General features: G+C 43.3%; 1 long non-coding RNA gene and 1 pseudogene across 1 annotated transcript in view; one reads left to right on the forward strand and one right to left on the reverse strand.

The window, feature by feature from the left end:
- Nucleotides 1–20,040, reverse strand: part of LOC115834761 — an 83,828-nt gene that overhangs the window by 10,919 nt on the left and 52,869 nt on the right. The window contains exons 5-8 of the long non-coding RNA XR_004029662.1: nt 11,373–11,435; nt 10,967–11,087; nt 3,751–3,812; nt 643–3,293 (exon numbers count right to left, since the gene is read on the reverse strand). This is a non-coding gene — a long non-coding RNA (uncharacterized LOC115834761). The remainder of the gene's footprint in view (nt 1–642; nt 3,294–3,750; nt 3,813–10,966; nt 11,088–11,372; nt 11,436–20,040) is intronic.
- Nucleotides 8,331–10,978, forward strand: LOC115834759 (annotated as a pseudogene).

The raw sequence follows: 20,040 nt of genomic DNA on the forward strand, positions 1-20,040 counted from the left end.
TACACCTATAGAAAAGACAAGAACTTTTCCAACAGAATTTACCTTTAAGGTTTATTTAGATGGGCAGTTTCACAACTCTTTTCTTTTTTCTTTATTTTTTTTTAGATGGAGTCTTGCTGTCCAGGCTGGAGTGCAGTGGCTTGATCTCGGCTCACTGAAACCTCCGCCTCCCAGGTTCAAGCGATTCTCCTTCTTCAGCCTCCCAAGTGTCTGGACTACAGGCACATGCCACCAAGCCCAGCTAACTTTTGTATTTTTAGTACAGACGGGGTTTCATCATGTTTGCCAGGCTAGTTTTGAACTCCTGACCTCAGGTGATCCGCCCGTCTTGGCCTCCCAAAGTGCTGGGAATACAGGTGTGAGCCACCGGACCCAGCCAGTTTCACAACTCTTTATCCATGGGAAAAACTACTGCTGAGGGAAAGGCCTCTGCATTGCAGTGAATAGGGAATGCTGCCATCTACAAGGCCCCGGTATGTCAGGTGTGGGTTGGTGAGAGGCTGCCAACCAGTACCACCCAGCAAGGGAACTGTGGACATCATAGATAATGCACACTGTCAGATTCCCATGTGTATATTTGACTGGAAAGGAAAGCAGCCAGGAAAGTAACCTTTCTGTTTAAGACCAAGAAAAGTGTCTTACATTGCCAGCATCTTCTTTTTTGCAGATGTCTCCTACAGCACCCTCAGGAGGAACTAGGAGAACACAGAGTAAAGGTCAGTGCCCTGGTGGCGGCAACTGTGTCACCCAGAGAGCTCTGCTTGGTGTGGTGCATGGAGGTGGCTGATCACAGCATGCACCAACCTGATGCTGGGCCATGCTCCGGGTGGAAGGAGGAGGGCAACAGAGAGAGCAGGAGGGAACTGAGACAAGGAGGCCTAGGCCTTGGCCTTATCCGAAGGCATCATGAAGCAGCACAAAGGAGCAAACCCAAAATGGACCTAAAATGCACACCAAGGTTCAACAGAAGGGTCTCTTCATCACTCACGTGATTTGAAACTCTTCTACACAAACAACACTTTCTTAACGTATTCAAGATCATCTCAGTGTACTAGAATCAAATTATGTTGGTACTGCATCTATTATCTATTTTACAGGATTTATCACTTGATTAAAAGCCAATTTTATTGGTGAAATATTCAATTGTAGGCAAATTATTCTATTTATCACAAATTCTTTTTCATATGGATAACCGAAACATTAAAAATACTGAAATACTACAGATTAGAAATAGTCATACTTTTCCCTTTTTAAATCTTCTTGAGCCATGGTGCACGCACAGCACTCTTGGGCTGCTGTGATCAGGAGATCCAGGATCCTTTGTGCCACCCTCCCTGGAGACATTACCTAGAGGTCTTGTTTCAGGCAAAGAGGCCAAGCTCAGAGCCTGCTGGACCTGCTCTGGGGAAGCTAAGGGAAGTGACTCAGAACACGCTCTACAGCGGGAAGCCGTTTCCAGGTTCAGATATGCATCATCTACTGAAATGAGGAAGCAGAAAAAATAGAAATTGACAAGTTCATAAGAAACTGCCCATGAGTGCAAGTGTAATTATTTTTGTTAACTACCTTACATTCAGTATGTATTCAGACATATATATTTTTATAAAAGTTGCAATTTTTAATTTTTGTCAGTTATGTTAAATCTAACTTATCATCTGTCAATATAAAGACTCTATCTCATTTTCTTTGTGGTTTTCAGAAAATCTAGCACATGGTAAGTAGAACACCAAAATATTTATTAAATGAAAACACAGAGCAGGGGTTGGGGACAGGCAGGCATGCAGGCAGGCAGTTGTATTTGCTTACCTGGATGATAGTAAACTACACAAAACCTTAGTTAGATTAATACTAAAATTGCCTTCTGCTTGGGCTGTTTGCCCTTTTGGAAGGACAACAATGAAGATGAACAGGAAAGAACTGAGAAATAGAGACCTTTGCTTACTAGCTAAAGGCTACCTACTGTAACACGAAATTGTCTATAAATGGTCTTCAACTCTGCGTGCTGTAATTCAGTGACAGAGTTCCCTCATTCCTCCTGTCTGGCTTCAAGTCCAGCTACATCGCCGCTGTCTTCTTTACAACTTGCAAGATCATGCTGCTACTGCACTTATCTGCTGTATGAGATTTACATTTGTTTTAAAGCAAAACTTTATTTCACGTAGGCTAAAGGCCACGCAGGCTACACTAGTCAGTCAACGGTGAGATGGTTCCTCATGGAGGAAAGGCTAGGTTGAGGCTGAGGGTCCTTAATCCAGATATACAAGAGTTGCCACGAGGCAACGGAAACCACACTGAGTGGTGCAGTGTTCTTATCTGTCTCTCTTCACCATTTTTAGCCGGCAGGATTTGAGCACTTTAGGGCTTGTGAACATTACTAAATCTACTGAAATATATCATTATTCCTTATAAGCTTTGGCCAGCTGCTGAGCAAAATACCTTCAGAATTGTCAGAACTGTTCTACATGGTCCCCCACGTCTTAGAACCTGTGAGCTGACCCAAAACATCCGGGAATCTTTGTGATTTTGACACTGATGACAATGCTCGTCTGTAGGAAGATGTGCCTGTAACTGCTCTGGGTTATGTGACCATGGAGGTCACTTCATGGTGATGGGCAGAGTCTGGGACCTCTCAGGCTCAGTGCTTTAGGGCTTGTACATGAATGCTGGACTCCCTGCATGGTAATGAACACCCTGTGACTGAGGCATAAGTGCATGTCCAGCAGGTGACAGTGTCAGCATTGGGCCACACACCTGAGCTAATGTTTTGACTTTTTCATTCAGGAGCTCAAAAGCTGGGGCCATTCCCACTGGCCCTTCAGATTCTCCACCTGAGCAGTGAGGGTAATAAAAGGTGGCTCTGGCACGGGTGAATGAGTCATGTATAGAGTAGAACAGGGGTGGATTTTACTTTTTAGAAGTGGAGACTGGCAATTGTGCTGTGTAAATGGAAAATCTCTCCTGAGAAAACACACAGCCTCCCCTATACTAAAACACACACAATCACGTCACACAATGCAGACTCATAAGACACCAGGCAAGCACACAGCCCAGTGCCCCCATAGGAGTGCAGCTGCTTCATCAGATGGAGACATTTGGTCATAATTTTTGCCTGGAGAACTTAAAAAAAAAAGTCCACTATCCTTATTCCTATCAGAATCCCAGAATCAGGGTGGCTCTTCACATTGAAGCCAGCAAGGATGTCACACCTTTCTTGGCATCCAGACTTTTCTTTCTCAGCAAGTAATTCCAGAGTACTTATTGGAGTCACACCTCAGAGGCGCCACCTGCACGACCTGCAATACAGAACAAAGCTTTATGAGGGGCACACTGAGCTGTGGATTGTTTGCACATGGCTCTGTTTCTCTCAAAGAGCATTAAAAACTGGATCAGAAACTGTAGTCAACTCCAAGGCCCCCAAAACAAGGGTAGGATGCACACTGGAAAAGACATGAGCTTTTCCTAGAAGGTGTATCTCTTGGGTCCGTTTAGGTTGGCAAGTGCAAAATGCTTAATCCAAGAAGACATTGCTTCCAAGAACAAGGACCCCATGGATACAGTCTATAACCTGAGGCCATCATATGTAAATGTCATTTTGGATTACATATCAGTTGCTAAGATCTCTTCTTCCACAACCCCAGAAAACAGTATTTAATACCTATAATGCACATTATTTTTTTTACATGTAAAGTTAACTGAAAAAGCAACCAAGAAAGGAACATGCCTATTTTAGGGAAAGCAAGGCAACCTCACCCTCACATCAATCGGCCTCTCTTCATCTCCTCTGCCCTCATGAGCTGGAAAATCCTGAGAGGCTAGAAGGACAGAGAGCAACTGTCGGTCATAGATGCTTCTGTTCATGATTTATTCAGGGAGCTCCGCTGAATGTAGACAATAGGACTGTGTGTGTGGATGTGTTTGGTTAAAAGCACAGCTTGGACTGTGCTAGAAAATTTTTCCTCATGAAAAGACAGGCAAGAAAGAGGAGCATGAAAGGAGTGAGAAACTGAGTCCCTGGCATTTTGCTAATGGCAACTTAAGGCAACAAGAATAAGTCAGTCTACAAACAGTACTGAAGTACATGCTGTAATTTGATGAGAATCCCATTACTCACACTGCTGGTTTTGAAACCCAGCTAAATGGTTTTCTAAACCCCGTAAAACAATATTAGCTTGTAAGATTTATGTCCCAAGACCATTTTTATGTCTATGGATCCACATTGGCTGTCACTGCAGTTATTATGTGTTTTAGGATTTTGCACTTGAATAAAAGCAAAGTTTAATAGACAGATTGGATTAAATTCCAGGCAAAACAGTCTATTGTATTTATTCACTAATCCTTTGTTCTAACCAATGACAGAATTAGAAACACTGAAATTATATCCTTTAAAATAACCATTATTAATAACACACTATTTTTTCATCCAGACCTCCTTTTCTTTGTCATGTATGCATATTAATTGAGCATGAAGAACATCTGTGCTTGTTCTGGCCAGCTAATGTTGGACAGTTTATTTCAGGAGAGATGTGGGTTGAATACTGGTATGTTTTAACTCTGCAGTACAAACAGTTGCAACAAGTTTGGTGAACTAATCACCAAATGGCCCTTTGCTGCCTTATTTGTCATTGTGCCTTATGTGTAGCTTGCAGGATTTGATCACTCCTAGGTCTTTTGGTGATAATACACTCTACTGTTTCAAAAATATTTCTTCAATCTTACCTGTTTGGGGCCAACTGCTGAGGAGTGTCCTCAGCACTGAAAGAAGTTCATGAAAGTCTCTCAGTGCTGCTTCCCAGTGGCCAGAACTTGTGACCTGGCCATGGCATGAGGAGTATCTGGGCCCTCTCTGTACTGCCCACACCAATGGCTATGCCCAGTGATACAGTTACATTCACTGATGTCTGCCCTAAGCTATGTGATTACTGCGGCCACCCTGTAATCACAGCCAGTGCTTGGGATGTCTGCAGACTCACAGAAATCTAGGACACACGAGTGAGGGGGCCACCTATGGTTGTAACTCATGGCAGGGTTGAGAGCCACCCTTCCCAGTGTGATAACTGCAGTTCAACAACTCACTGCATCAGCCTTGGGGCCACATGTCTAGGTTCACATCTTGTCTCCTTCACTTAGGAGCCTGCAAGTTTGGGCACATTCATTTAGCACCTCAGTTTCTCCATCTAAGGAGTCTGGACAGGAAACTACCACAACTTAGGTGAGGTTTGTAGTGAGGATTGAATGGGATACTAAAAGTAAAGTGTGCGTTGTGTATGGTCAGCAAGGTCAATTAGAGGTGAACTGACTTGCCTAAGGTCTCAGGTCTTATAACTTAGCAAGATTCAGAGCTGCTTTCAAACCCAGGAGATAAGCTTCCAAGTCAGGGCTGATTCCATAACACAGACCTGTTTGTCCAAAAATAACCACTTCAGCTTAGCCTAAACTTGGTTTTGAAGGAATCAAATAGCTCTAGGTGTCAAAAATGCTTTTGGTGACATCCTGATTCCATGCAGTGGCTACTTCCAAAAAAATTTTTTTTAAAGTGCTTGCTGTCTACGAAATGAACCACTAATCTGACAAAAAATCCACAGATACCTGGTCCAATGGGATGAACACCAGTTTACCTGGAGAGGAGAATGACCTGCTATATTATCTTGGTGTTCTAAACTCATGATTCACTATTATCTCATATGACTTATTCCTCCCAAATGTAAGTGGCTCTGCCTGAGCCCATTGCCCAGCTACGGAGATGAGCACAGCCCAGCCCTGGAGCAGTGCTCAGGATGAAGCGACAGGAGAACCATTTTGGGCATCTCTTACCTCTGAGGAGGGCAATGGGTTGGGTGAAAGTATATTATTGATATGTCTGTAAGTAGAGAATTCTGGGTAATACACAAAAATATGATTAGGAATCATGTTTTGGTAGATAAATGGACCTAGACACAGCCATTGTCATTAGATATTTGGGAAAACTCATGATCTGAGGAGAAGCAAAAGCAACAGGCTCTCACATGACATGAGCTCATGAGTACACATTTCCGTCTCAGGAAAAGAAGGAAGCCATGTTAAAAGGAAGGTCAGGCTTCCTTTAAAAGGTCATTAATGATGTTAAAGCAGAAACAAAACAGACATTGCCATATTCTTCCAGTTACTAGCTAACAGGGAGCCTTGGTGTGCAGAACAGAATGAGAAATACTACATATTACTAAAAGGGAAAAAACAAAGACATCATCATGAAGAAAGAACTAAAACTACAAATTGTGGAATAAGAAGACAAATTATTTTTTGAACAATCTAGGCCATTTGGAAGGACATCATTCAGTAGGGAGTATGAATTTAACTGTACAGTAGCAATATACATTTCATATCTTGAGAAAATAGATAAGAAGCCAATAACTTCTCTACCTTCTTATATATAGAAAATATGAAATAATCTATAAAAATGCTATTAGTGTTAACAAGTTCAAAGTTGCAGAGCATAAGGTTGACACTCAAATGGCAGCTGTGTTAATATACACCAACAATGAACAGTCCAGTAAGAAAACTGCATATGTAATTCCATTTACAGTAACATGTAAAATGATTACATACTTAGTAAGATAGCTAACCAAGGAAGCAAAATACTTATACCTCAATAAGAACAAAACATTGCTGAAAGAAAAGAGGATATAAATAAGTAGAAAGGCATCCTGTATTCATGGACAGGAAAACTAAACATCATTCAAGTGCAATACTATACAAAGTGATGTACAGATGCATCACAACCCCTGTCAAACTGCTGACAACCATGTTTGCAAAAATGGATAAGAAAACCCTCAATTTTGAATGAATTTTCCAGGGGTCTCAAATATTCAATAATAACATTGTAAAAGAATAGTGTTGGAGGACACACATTTATGAGATTGAAATGTACAATACAGTTACACATACTCAAAAAGTATGGTCCTAGAATTAGGGCACCCATGAGGACCACTGGGATTGATAGAGGGCCCAGAATTAAATGCATACATATACAGCCAAGTGATCGTCAACAAAGTGCCATAAATATACAACGGAAAATGGAAAGCCTCTTCAGCAAATGATGTTGGTAAAACTGCACATTCTCATTCAGATAAAGAAACTGAATGCTTACTTTACACCACATAAAAATTAACTCAAAATGTGTCAGAGACCTAAATATAAGAGCTAAAATTATAAAACTCTCAGAAGAAAATATTGGGATATGATTTCATAGCAGTGAATTTAGCAACCTTTTAATGAATATGACACTAAAAATAAGGCAATGGTTAAAAAATCAATTTTTATCCCAGAACTTAAAATATAATAAATAAATAGAAAAAATCAATTTTATACAAATTAAGGAAGTTTGTACATCTAAAGTTCTAAACAAAGAGAGAAATATTTGCAAATTATACATCTTGTAAGAGATTAAAAATTAGACTATATTCTGAAATTCCTAAAAATCTACAACAACAAACAAAAGACAAAAGACAACTCTAAAAACGGGCAAAGTACCTGAATATATAAGTCTCTAAAGGAGGTATACCCAGCAGAAGAAAAGCTGCTCGGCATCATTAGTCATTAGGGAAATGCAAGTGAAAAGCACAAATAGGTACCAATATACACCTACTAGGATAATTTTCTTTTTTTTTAGACGAAGTCTTGCTCTATTGCCCAGGCTGGAGTGCAGTGGCTTGATCTTGGCTCACTGCAACTTCTGGCACCCGGGTTTAAGCGATTCTCCTGCCTCAGCCTCCGAAGTAGCTGAGATTACAGGCACGTGCCACCACGCCCAGCTAATTTTTGTACATTTAGAAGAGACATGGTTTCAGCATCTTGGCCAGGCTGGTCTTGAACCCCTGACCTCGTGATCCACCCGCCTCAGCCTCCCAAAGTGTTGGGATTACAGGTGTGAGCCACTGTGCCTGGCCTTAGGATAATTATGTTTTGTTTTGTTTTGAGACAGAGTCTTGCTCTATCGCCTAGGCTGGAGTGCACTGGCACGATCTTGGCTTACTGCAAGCTCCGCCTCCTGGGTTCACGCCATTCTCCTGCCTCAGCCTCCCAAGTAGCTGGGACTACAGGTGCCCGCCACCAGGCCTGGCTAATTTTTTTTCTATTTTTTAGTAGAGATGGGGTTTCACTGCGTTAGCCAGGATGGTCTCGATCTCCTGACCTCGTGATCCACCCACCTTGGCCTCCCAAAGTGCTGGGATTACAGGCGTGAGCCACTGGGCTTGGCCGGATAATTTTTTTAAAGGAAAATAAGTTTAAAATAAGTGTTTAAAGGAAAACAAGAAATTGTAACTGTGATACATTGCTGGTAGAAATGTATACAGTTGCAATCACTGTGAAAAACAGTTTGCAGTTGCTCCAAAGGTTAAACATAGAACTACCATTGGACCCAGGAATTCTACTAGTAGGTATATACCAAAAAGAATGGCAAACAGAACTCAGACAGATCTTTGTATACGAATGTTGATAGCATCACTATTCACAAGGGCCAAAAGATGGAAATAATCCAACTATCAATGAACAAATGAATGTATAAAAACAAAGTGGTATATACATGCAATGGTACATCATCCATTTGTAAAACACAATTTTGGTATATGATACAATGTGGATGGATACTGAAAACATTGTGCCTAATGAAATAAGTCAGACACAAAAGGAATATTGTAGGATTCTACTAAAATCAAGTGCCTAGAATAATCAAATGCATACACAGAGAAGATGGGATAGAAATTACCATGGGCTAGTGCCAACCAGTCTTGTAAGGTGCAGTTGGAAACTGGGGACATGGCAGCACCCGGCCCAGTGCTCTGCCTTTTGGACGTTGATGGGACCCTGACCACCCCGCAGCAGAAAATTACCAAAGAAATGGATGACTTCCTACAAAAATTGAGGCAGAAGATCAAAATCGGAGTGGTAGGCAGGTTAGACTTTGAGGAAGTGCAGGAGCAACTGGGAAGTGATGTGGTTGAAAAATATGATTATGCATTTCCAAAAAATGGCTTGGTAGCATACAAAGATGGGAAATGCTCATGTAAATGGAATATTCAAAGTCACCTGGGTGAGGTCCTAATCCAAGATTTCATCAACTACTGCCTGAGCTACAATGCAAAAATTAAACTCCTGAAGGAGAGGGGTACTTTCACTGAATTCTGAAATGGGATATTAAACATGTCCCCTATTTGGAAGAAGCTGCAGCCAAGAAGAATGCATTGAGTTCTACGAATTCAATAACAAAGAAAATGTAAGAGAAAAACTTGTAGCAGATCAAGGAAAGAGTTTGCAGGAGAAGGCCTCATGTTTTTCATGGGAAGCCAGGTCAGCTTTGATGTCTTTCCTGATGGATGGGGCAAGAGGTATTGCCTGTGACATGTGAAAAACGACAGTTATAAGGCCATTTATTTCTATGGAGACAAAATCATACCAGGTGGCAACGACCATGAGACCTTCACAGACTCCAGGACCGTGGGCTACTCCATGACGGTGCCTGAGGACACACGCAGGATCTGTGAAGAGCTTGCCTAATGTGTGAGTGGGAGGGGCAGGGGTCCTGGCTGACTAGCCAGCAAGGGGCATTCGGTGGCCAAAGCCAAGGGCCCTCCCGCATATGCTCACTCACCCACAGCCCAGCCAAGTTCTGTACACTGTGCCAAGCACGTGTGGTCTTGACCTGCACCCCTGACATGCCATGTCTCCACATCCAGTGCCAGAAGCTTCCAGAAGGGAGGAGAAGAGTTGTCAAGAATTGCTTAGAGGAATACCTCACATAAAAGATTTTCCCCACCCATCTGCGGCCCCCTAGTCTAATATATCCACCCCAATACGTACAATCACAGTACACATGGTTTTTGGGGAAATTTGCCCATAATTCCAGGGTGATACAGAAAGAAAAAATGTGCCCGGACCCTCCCTCTTTGTGGGTCTTGTGAAAACATTAGCGATTTTAACATCTAGACCTCTGTGTCAGCACCAAAAATGGGGATTTGGTGATGAGAAGGCAAGGACAGGCCATCTGCAGTGGCCCACCCCAGGACATAAGTTTACAGACACCTCCTGGAACCAAGCTCCCCCCTGCATGTTGCCTCGATGCAGGCGGTGGCTGTGAGCGGGAGCAGTGTGACGCCCAGTGAGTAGGTGCATTCCTTCTGTTTCCCTGTGTGTGAAGCTGAGGCCTGGACAGATGACTGGCGGAGTGACAGTAAACCCCATGGAGTTTGCACCTCAGCTGGCCCTGCCTCAGCCAGCTCTGTATTTACTCCACTTGGAATAGCCTGGCTGCTTTTCTGTATCCATGACGGGAGGCAATGGGAACCAACAGCCCAGCTGGAGAGTTGGCGCTGGCAAAACAGTCCTTCCCCTGGGGGCTGGTTCTCACCCAGGTCCAGAGAAACTAATGTAGGATGTCAGACTTCACCAAAAGGCCCTTCCGGTTGGCCCTGGCTGGGCTTCCCAGAGGCGTTCCTCTCTAGTTCCTCAGGGACATGTGAGAACCTGGCTAAGGAAGAGGAACAGGGGCTGCTTTCCTGTCAGCGCCTATCCAGCCCCTCACCCGGACTTTATGACTGAGGGGCCTGAGTGCAGCTGCAGCTGGGCCTGCGTCCCTCACTCTTTCCACCTTCTGCACATTCTTTGTGAAACTGGAAGGAGCTCACGGACCTCATCCAGAACATGGTGGAAGAGAACTTGCCTAGGAAACAGTTCACGTGTCACTTTTCAGGATGTGGAAATGCTGGGACCCACAGACCCTACACTGGTTGGTGCTGGGGCCATGTGGCCTCCGCTGGGCACTTGCTGATCTGAGTATGGGGCCAGGGGAGCCCAGGCTGCCCTGCACTCCCACCTCCCAGCCCACAGCAAGGTGCTTTCATCACAGCTAAACCTGGTTCCCTCCAAACCTCCCAGCCACTCGGGCCTGTAGCTGTCTGAGCCCCAGATCAGGTTGGGTGAAAGCAGGCAGCACCTCATCTCAGTGACTCCCAGAACACGGCCATCCACAGGCATCTTTCCTTGTTGAGTTTTGCAAATGATACTGTAATGACTTCAAAATGAAAAGTAGCATATTAAAGTGATTTTATTGTTTCCTAAAAAAAAAAGAAAGAAAGAAAAGAAAAAGAAATTACCATGGGCTGGAAATAGGGGGAAAGGAAGTATATTGCTTACTGTCTTCAAGGTTTTGTTAGCAATAATCAAAATTTCAGGGGTAGATAGTAGTGTTGGTTATGCAACACTGTGAATATATTGAACGCCACTGAGTGCACACATTGGTTAAAAGGTTAAAATAAATATTGTGTTATGTAAATTTTCCCAGAATAGAAAACATGCACAGCCAAGCCCAGATGCCAATCTTGCTAGGTGCTTTCCTTTACCTTCAAGAGTTGGCCAAGGCTCATCCAATCCCTCAAGGCAGCTGAGAAGTCTATGACTGAAGTCTGCATTGGAAGAGAAATTAATGGAGGGAGAAGAAAACTTAAGGGTCCATACTACTCGCTCCCCAGGGCCAACAACTCTCTCTCCTGCACTTTATTGATCCAGCTCAGTATCTCCTGTGACCACCTCCTTTTTTCAACTGAAGACTTTGCACCTGAAGAGACTCCCAGGTCTTTCACCTTGGCCCTTGTCAGGGCTGATCCTCTCAGCTACTGTCCATTTAACCTCCATTCATGTCCATGCCACATCAGGCTGTGTTGTCTAGGTGGAATGAATCCATGGTGAGACAGGAGCCATTGGTGCTACCCCAAATGTCCCTTTCTGGAGGAAGCCACCATTATGCTGTACCTCCAACCTGTCCACACACACCGAGGCATCTCATTCACGCAACGTGTGTGTCCTCCGACGAAGTTTCACACTCTAAACCCAGATAACTTTTGAAACCCAAGTTTTGTTGATTCCCCTTACTTAAGTTGTTCATTTGTCTACAAAACACTGCCCCAATTAAACTGCCAAAAATGTCTTGCAGAATTTGTATGTTAATTCTGACACTGTTATTACAAGTGTTTTTCTCCCTGAAAATTTATGTCTTTGTTACTGATAAAAGTATATAACTACTAATGCTGTTTTCAGCTATGTTGCCAAGCACATTTAATAAAAATATATTCTTGGGGTGGAGCCAAGATGGCTGAATAGGAACAGCTCCGGTCTACAGCTGCCAGGTGAGTGACGCAGAAGATAGGTGATTTCTGCATTTCCATCTGAGGTACCGGGTTCATCTCACTAGGGAGTGCCAGACAGTGGGTGCAGGACAGTGGGTGCAGCACACTGAGTGCGAGCTGAAGCAGGGCAAGGCATTGCCTCACTCAGGAAGGGCAAGGGGTCAGGGAGTTCCCTTTCCTAGTCAAAGAAAGGGGTGACAGACAGCACCTGGAAAATCGGGTCACTTCTACTCTAATACTGTGCTTTTCCAACGGGCTTAAAAAACGGCACACCAGGAGATTATAACCCGAACCTGGCTCTGAGGGTCCTATGCCCACGGAGTCTCGCTGATTGCTAGCAGAGCAGTCTGAGATCAAACTGCAAGGCGGCAGCGAGGCTGGGGGAGGGGCGCCCTGCCATTGCCCAGGCTTGATTAGGTAAACAAAGCAGCCGGGAAGCTCAAACTGGGTGGAGCCCACCACAGCTCAAGGAGACGTGCCTGCCTCTGTAGGCTCCACCTCTGGGGGCAGGGCACAGACAAACGAAAAGACAGCAGTAACCTCTGCAGACTTAAATGTCCCTGTCTGACAGCTTTGAAGAGAGTAGTGGTTCTCCCAGACTGCAGTTGGAGATCTGAGAATGGGCAGACTGCCTCCTCAAGTTGGTCCCTGACCCCCAAGCAGCCTAAATGGGAGGCACCCCCCAGTAGGGGCAGACTGACACCTCACATGGCTGGGTACACCTCTGAGACAAAACTTCCAGAGGAATGATCAGGCAGCAGCATTTGCAGTTCACCAAGATCCGCTATTCTACAGCCACCCGCTGCTGATACCCAGGCAAACAGGGTCTGGAGTGGATCTCTAGCAAACTCCAAAAGACCTGCAGCTGAGGGTCCTGTCTGTTAGAAGGAAAACTAACAAACAGCAAGGACATCCACACCAAAAACCCATCTGTACGTCACCATCATCAAAGACCAAAAGTAGATAAAACCACAAAGATGGGGAAAAAGCAGAGCAGAAAAACTGGAAACTCTAAAAAGCAGAGCGCCTCTCCTCCTTGAAAGGAATGCAGCTCCTCACCAGCAATGGAACAAAGCTGGACGGAGAATGACTTTGACGAGTTGAGAGAAGAGGGCTCCAGACGATCAAACTACTCCGAGCTACAGGAGGAAATTCAAACCAATGGCAAAGAAGTTAAAAACTGTGAAAAAAAATTAGATGAATGCATAACTAGAATAACCAATGCAGAGAAGTGCTTAAAGGAGCCGATGGAGCTGAAAGCCAAGTTTCGAGAACTACGTGAAGAATGCAGAAGCCTCAGGAGCTGATGCGATCACCTGGAAGAAAGGGTATCAGTGATGGAAGACGAAATGAATGAAATGAAGTGAGAAGGGAAGTTTGGAGAAAAAATAATAAAAAGAAATGAACAAAGCCTCCAAGAAATATGGGACCATGTGAAAAGACCAAATCTACGTCTGATTGGTGTACCTGAAAGTGACGGGGAGAATGGAACCAAGTTGGAAAACACTCTAAAGGATATTATCCAGGAGAACTTCCCCAATCTAACAAGGCAGGCCAACATTCACATTCAGGAAATACAGAGAACGCTCTTGGAGTTGAGAAGAGCAACTCCAAGACACATAATTGTCAGATTCACCAAAGTTGAAATAAAGAAAAAATGTTAAGGGCAGCCAGAGAGAAAGGTCGGTTACCCACAAAGGGAAGCCCATCAGACTAACAGCGGATCTCTCGGCAGAAACTCTGCAAGTCAGAAGACAGTGGGGGCCAATATTCAACATTCTTAAAGAAAAGAATTTTCAACCCAGAATTTCGTATCCAGCCAAACTAAGCTTCATAAGTGAAGGAGAAATAAAATACTTTACAGACAAGCAAATGCTGAGAGATTTTGTCACCACCAGGCCTGCCCTATAAAAGAGCTCCTGAAGGAAGCAATAAACATGGAAAGGAACAACCAGTACCAGCCACTGCAAAAACATGCCAAAATGTAAAGACCATCAAGGCTAGGAAGAAACTGCATCAACTAACGAGCAAAATAACCAGCTAACATCATAATGACAGGACCAAATTCACACACATAACAATATTAACTTTAAATGTAAATGGGCTAAATGCTCCAATTAAAAGACACAGACTGGGTGGAGCCAAGATGGCCGAATAGGAACAGCTCCGGTCTCCAGCTCCCAGCCCGAGCGACACAGAAGATGGGTGATTTCTGCATTTCTGCTTGAGGTACCAGTTTCATCTCACTAGGGAGTGCCAAACAGTGGGTGCAGGACAGTCGGTGAAGCGCACTGTGCGCGAGCCGAAGAAGCAGGGCGGGGCATTGCCTCACTCGGGAAGCGCAAGGGGTCAGGGAGTTCCCTTTCCTAGTCAAAGAAAGGGGTAACAGACGGCACCTGGAATATCGGGTCAGTCCCACCCTAATACTGCGCTTTTCCAGGGGGCCTGGAAAACGGCACACTAGGAGATTGTTTCCCGCACCTGGCTCAGAGGGTCCTATGCCCACGGAGTCTCACTGATTGCTAGCACAGCAGTCTGAGATCAAGCTGCAAGGCGGCAGCGAGGCTGGGGGAGGGGCGCCCGCCATTGCCCAGGCTTGCTTAGGTAAACAAAGCAGCCAGGAAGCTCGAACTGGGTGGAGCCCACCACAGCTCAAGGAGGCCTGCCTGCCTCTGTAGGCTCCACCTCTGGGGGCAGGGCACAGACAAACAAAAAGTCAGCAGGAACCTCCACAGACTTAAATGTCCCTGTCTGACTGACAGCTTTGAAGAAAGTAGTGGTTCTCCCAGCACGCAGCTGGAGATCTGAGAACGGTCAGACTGCCTCCTAAGGTGGGTCCCTCACCCCTGAGCAGCCTAACTGGGAGGCACCCCCCCAGTAGGGACAGACTGACACCTCATTCGGCCGGGTACTCCTCTGAGACAAAACTTCCAGAGGAACTATCAGACAGCTGAATTTGTGGTCTCATGAAAATCCGCTGTTCTGCAGCCACCGCTGCTGACACCCAGCCAAACAGGGTCTGGAGTGGACCTCTAGTAAACTCCAACAGACCTGCAGCTGAGGGTCCTGTCTGGTAGAAGGAAAACTAACAAACAGCAAGGACATCCACACCAAAAACCCATCTGTACATCACCATCATCAAAGACCAAAAGTAGATAAAACCACAAAGATGGGGAAAAAACAGAGCAGAAAAACTGGAAACTCTAAAAAGCAGAGCACCTCTCCTCCTCCAAAGGAATGCAGTTCCTCACCAGCAACGGAACAAAGCTGGATGGAGGATGACTTTGACGAGTTGAGAGAAGAAGGCTTCAGATGATCAAACTACTCTGAGCTACGGGAGGAAATTCAAAACAATAGCAAACAAGTTAAAAACTTTGAAAAAAATTAGAAGAATGGATAACTAGAATAACCAATGGAGAGAAGGGCTTAAAGGAGCTGATGGAGCTGAAAGCCAAGTTTCAAGAACTACGCGAAGATTGCAGAAGCCTCAGTAGCAGATGCGATCAACTGGAAGAAAGGGTATCGCTGATGGAAAATGAAATGAATGAAATGAAGCGAGAAGGGAAGTTTAGAGAAAAAAGAATAAAAAGAAATGAACAAAGCCTCCAAGAAATTTGGGACTATGTGAAAAGACCAAACCTACGTCTGATTGGCGTACCTGAAAATGTCGGGGAGAATGGAACCAAGTCGCAAAACACTCTGCAAGATATTATCCAGGAGAACTTCCACAATCTAGCAAGGCAGGCCAACATTCAGATTCAGGAAATACAGAGAACGCCACAAAGATACTCCTCGAGAAGAGCAACTCCAAGACACCTAATTGTCAGATTCACCAAAGTTGAAATGAAGGAAAAAATGTTAAGGGCAGCCAGAGAGAAAGGTCGGGTTACCCACAAAGGGAAGCCCATCAGACTAACAGCTGATCTCTCGGCAGAAACTCTACAAGCCAGAAGAGAGTGGGGGCCGATATTCAACATTCTTAAATAAAAGAATTTTCAACCCAGAATTTCCTATCCAGCCAAACTAAGCTTCATAAGTGAAGGAGAAATAAAATACTTTACAGACAAGCAAACGCTGAGTGATTTTGTCACCACCAGGCCTGCCCTAAAAGAGCTCCTGAAGGAAGCACTAAACATGGAAAGGAACAACCGGTAGCAGCCCCTGCAAAAACATGCCAAATTGCAAAGACCATCGAGGCTAGGAAGAAACTGCATCAACTAATGAGCAAAATAACCAACTAACATCATAACGACAGGATCAGATTCACACATAACAATATTAATGTTAAATGTAAATGGGCTAAATGCTCCAATTAAAAGACGCAGACTGGCAAACTGGATAAGGAGTCAGGACCCATCAGTGTGCTGTATTCAGGAAACCCATCTCACGTGCAGAGACACACATAGACTCAAAATAAAGGGATGGAGGAAGATCTATCAAGAAAATGGAAAACAAAAAAAGGCAGGGGTTGCAATCCTAGTCTCCGATAAAATAGACTTTAAACCAACAAAGATCAAAAGAGACAAAGAAGGCCATTACATAATGGTAAAGGGATCAATTCAACAAGAAGAGCTAACTATCCTAAATATATATGCACCCAACACAGGAGCACCCAGATTCATAAAGCAAGTCCTGAGTAACCTACAAAGGGACTTAAACTCCCACACAATAATAATGGGAGATTTTAACACCCCACTGTCAACATTAGACAGATCAACGAGACAGAAAGTTAACAAGGATATCCAGGAATTGAACTCAGCTCTACACAAAGTGGACCTAATAGACATCTACAGAACTCTCCACCCCAAATCAACAGAATATACATTTTTTTCAGCACCACACCACACCTATTCCAAAATTGACCACATAGTTGGAAGTAAAGCTCTCCTCAGCAAATGTAAAAGAACAGAAATTATAACAAACTGTCTCTCAGACCACAGTGCAATTAAACTAGAACTCAGGATTAAGAAACTCACTCAAAACCGCTCAACTACATGGAAACTGAACAACCTGCTCCTGAATGACTATTGGGTACATAATGAAATGAAGGCAGAAATAAAGATGTTTTTTGAAACCAACGAGAACAAAGACACAACATACCAGAATCTCTGGGACACGTTCAAAGCAGTGTGTACAGGGAAATTTATAGCACTAAATGCCCACAAGAGAAAGCAGGAAAGATCCAAAATTGACACCCTAACATCACAATTAAAAGAACCAGAAAAGCAAGAGCAAAAACATTCAAAAGCTAGCAGAAGGCTAGAAATAACTAAAATCAGAGCAGAACTGAAGGAAATAGAGACACAAAAAGCCCTTCAAAAAATTAATGAATCCAGGAGCTGGTTTTTTGAAAAGATCAACAAAATTGATAGACTGCTAGCAAGACTAATAAAGAAGAAAAGAGAGAAGAATCAAATAGATGCAATAAAAAATGAAAAAGGGGATATCACCACCGATCCCACAGAAATACAATCTACCATCAGAGAATACTACAAACACCTCTATGCAAATAAACTAGAAAATCTAGAAGAAATGGATAAATTCCTTGACAAATACACCCTCCCAAGACTAAACCAGGAAGAAGTTGAATCTCTGAATAGACCAATAACAGGTTCTGAAATTGTGGCAATAATCAATAGATTACCAACCAAAAAGAGTCCAGGACCTGATGGATTCACAGCTGAATTCTACCAGAGGTACAAGGAGGAACTGGTACCATTCCTTCTGAAACTATTCCAATCGATAGAAAAAGAGGGAATCCTCCCTAACACATTTTATGAAGCCAGCATTGTCCTGATACCAAAGCCTGGCAGAGACATAACCAAAAAAGAGAATTTCAGACCAATATCCTTGATGAACATTGATGCAAAAGTCCTCAATAAAATACTGGCAAACCGAATCCAGCAGCACATCAAAAAGCTTATCCACCATAATCAAGTGGGCTTCATCCCTGGGATGCAAGGCTGGTTCAACATACACAAATCAATAAATGTAATCCAGCATATAAACAGAACCAAAGACAAAAACCACATGATTATCTCAATAGATGCAGAAAAGGCTTTTGACAAAATTCAACAACCCTTCATGCTAAAAACTCTCAATAAATTAGGTATTGATGGGATGTATCTCAAAATAATAAGAGCTATCTACGACAAACCCACAGCCAATATCATACTGAATGGGCAAAAACTGGAAGCATTCCCTCTGAAAACTGGCACAAGACAGGGATGCTCTCTCTCACTGCTCCTATTCAACATAGTGTTGGAAGTTCTGGCCAGAGCAATCAGGCAGGAGAAGGAAAAAAAGGGTATTCAATTAGGAAAAGAGGAAGTCAAACTGTCCCTGTTTGCAGATGACATGATTGTATATCTAGAAAACCCCATTGTCTCAGCCCAAAATCTCCTTAAGCTGATTAGCAACTTCAGCAAAGTCTCAGGATACAAAATCAATGTACAAAAATCACAAGCATTCTTGTACACCAATCACAGACAAACAGAGAGCCAAATCATGAGTGAACTCCCATTCACAATTGCTTCAAAGAGAATAAAATACCTAGGAATCCAACTTACAAGGGATGTGAAGGACCTCTTCAAGGAGAACTACAAACCACTGCTCAATGAAATAAAAGAGGATACAAACAAATGGAAGAACATTCCATGCTCATGGGTTGGAAGAATCAATATCGTGAAAATGGCCATACTGCCCAAGGTAATTTATAGATTCAATGCCATCCCCATCAAGCTACCAATGACTTTCTTCACAGAATTGGAAAAAACTACTTTAAAGTTCATATGGAACCAAAAAAGAGCCCACATCGCCAAGTCAATCCTAAGCCAAAAGAACAAAGTTGGAGGCATCACGCTACCTGACTTCAAACTATACTACAAGGCTACAGTAACCAAAACAGCATGGTACTGGTACCAAAACAGAGACATAGATCAATGGAACAGAACAGAGCCCTCAGAAATGATGCCGCATATCTACAACTATCTGATCTTTGACAAACCTGACAAATACAAGAAATGGGGAAAGGATTCCCTATTTAATAAATGGTGCTGGGAAAACTGGCTAGCCATATGTAGAAGGCTGAAACTGGATCCCTTCCTTACACCTTATACAAAAATTAATTCAAGATGGATTAAAGACTTAAATGTTAGACCAAAAACCATTAAAATCCTACAAGAAAACCTAGGCAATACCATTCAGGACATAGGCGTGGGCAAGGACTTCATGTCTACAACACCAAAAGCAATGGCAACAAAAGCCAAAATTGACAAATGGGATCTCATTAAACTAAAGAGCTTCTGCACAGCAAAAGAAACTACCATCAGAGTGAATAGGCAACCTACAGAATGGGAGAAAATTTTTGCAACCTACTCAGCTGACAAAGGGCTAATATCCAGAATCTACAAAGAACTCAAACAAATTTACAAGAAAAAAACAAACAACCCCATCAAAAAGTGGGCAAAGGATATGAACAGACACTTCTCAAAAGAAGACATTTATGCAGTCAAAAAACACATGAAGAAATGCTCATCATCACTGGCCATCAGAGAAATGCAAATCAAAACCACAGTGAGATACCATCTCACACCAGTTAGAATGGCCATCATTAAAAAAGCAGGAAACAGGTGCTGGAGAGGATGTGGAGAAACAGGAACACTTTTACACTGTTAGTGGGACTGTAAACTAGTTCAACCATTGTGGAAGTCAGTGTGGCGATTCCTCAGGGATCTAGAACTAGAAATACCATTTGACCCAGCCATCCCATTACTGGGTATATACCCAAAGGACTATAAATCATGCTGCTATAAAGACACATGCACACGTATGTTTATTGCGGCACTATTCACAATAGCAAAGAGTTGGAACCAACCCAAATGTC

This window comes from Nomascus leucogenys, chromosome 4, assembly GCF_006542625.1.
Source record: "Nomascus leucogenys isolate Asia chromosome 4, Asia_NLE_v1, whole genome shotgun sequence".
NCBI classification, from domain to species: domain Eukaryota; kingdom Metazoa; phylum Chordata; class Mammalia; order Primates; family Hylobatidae; genus Nomascus; species Nomascus leucogenys.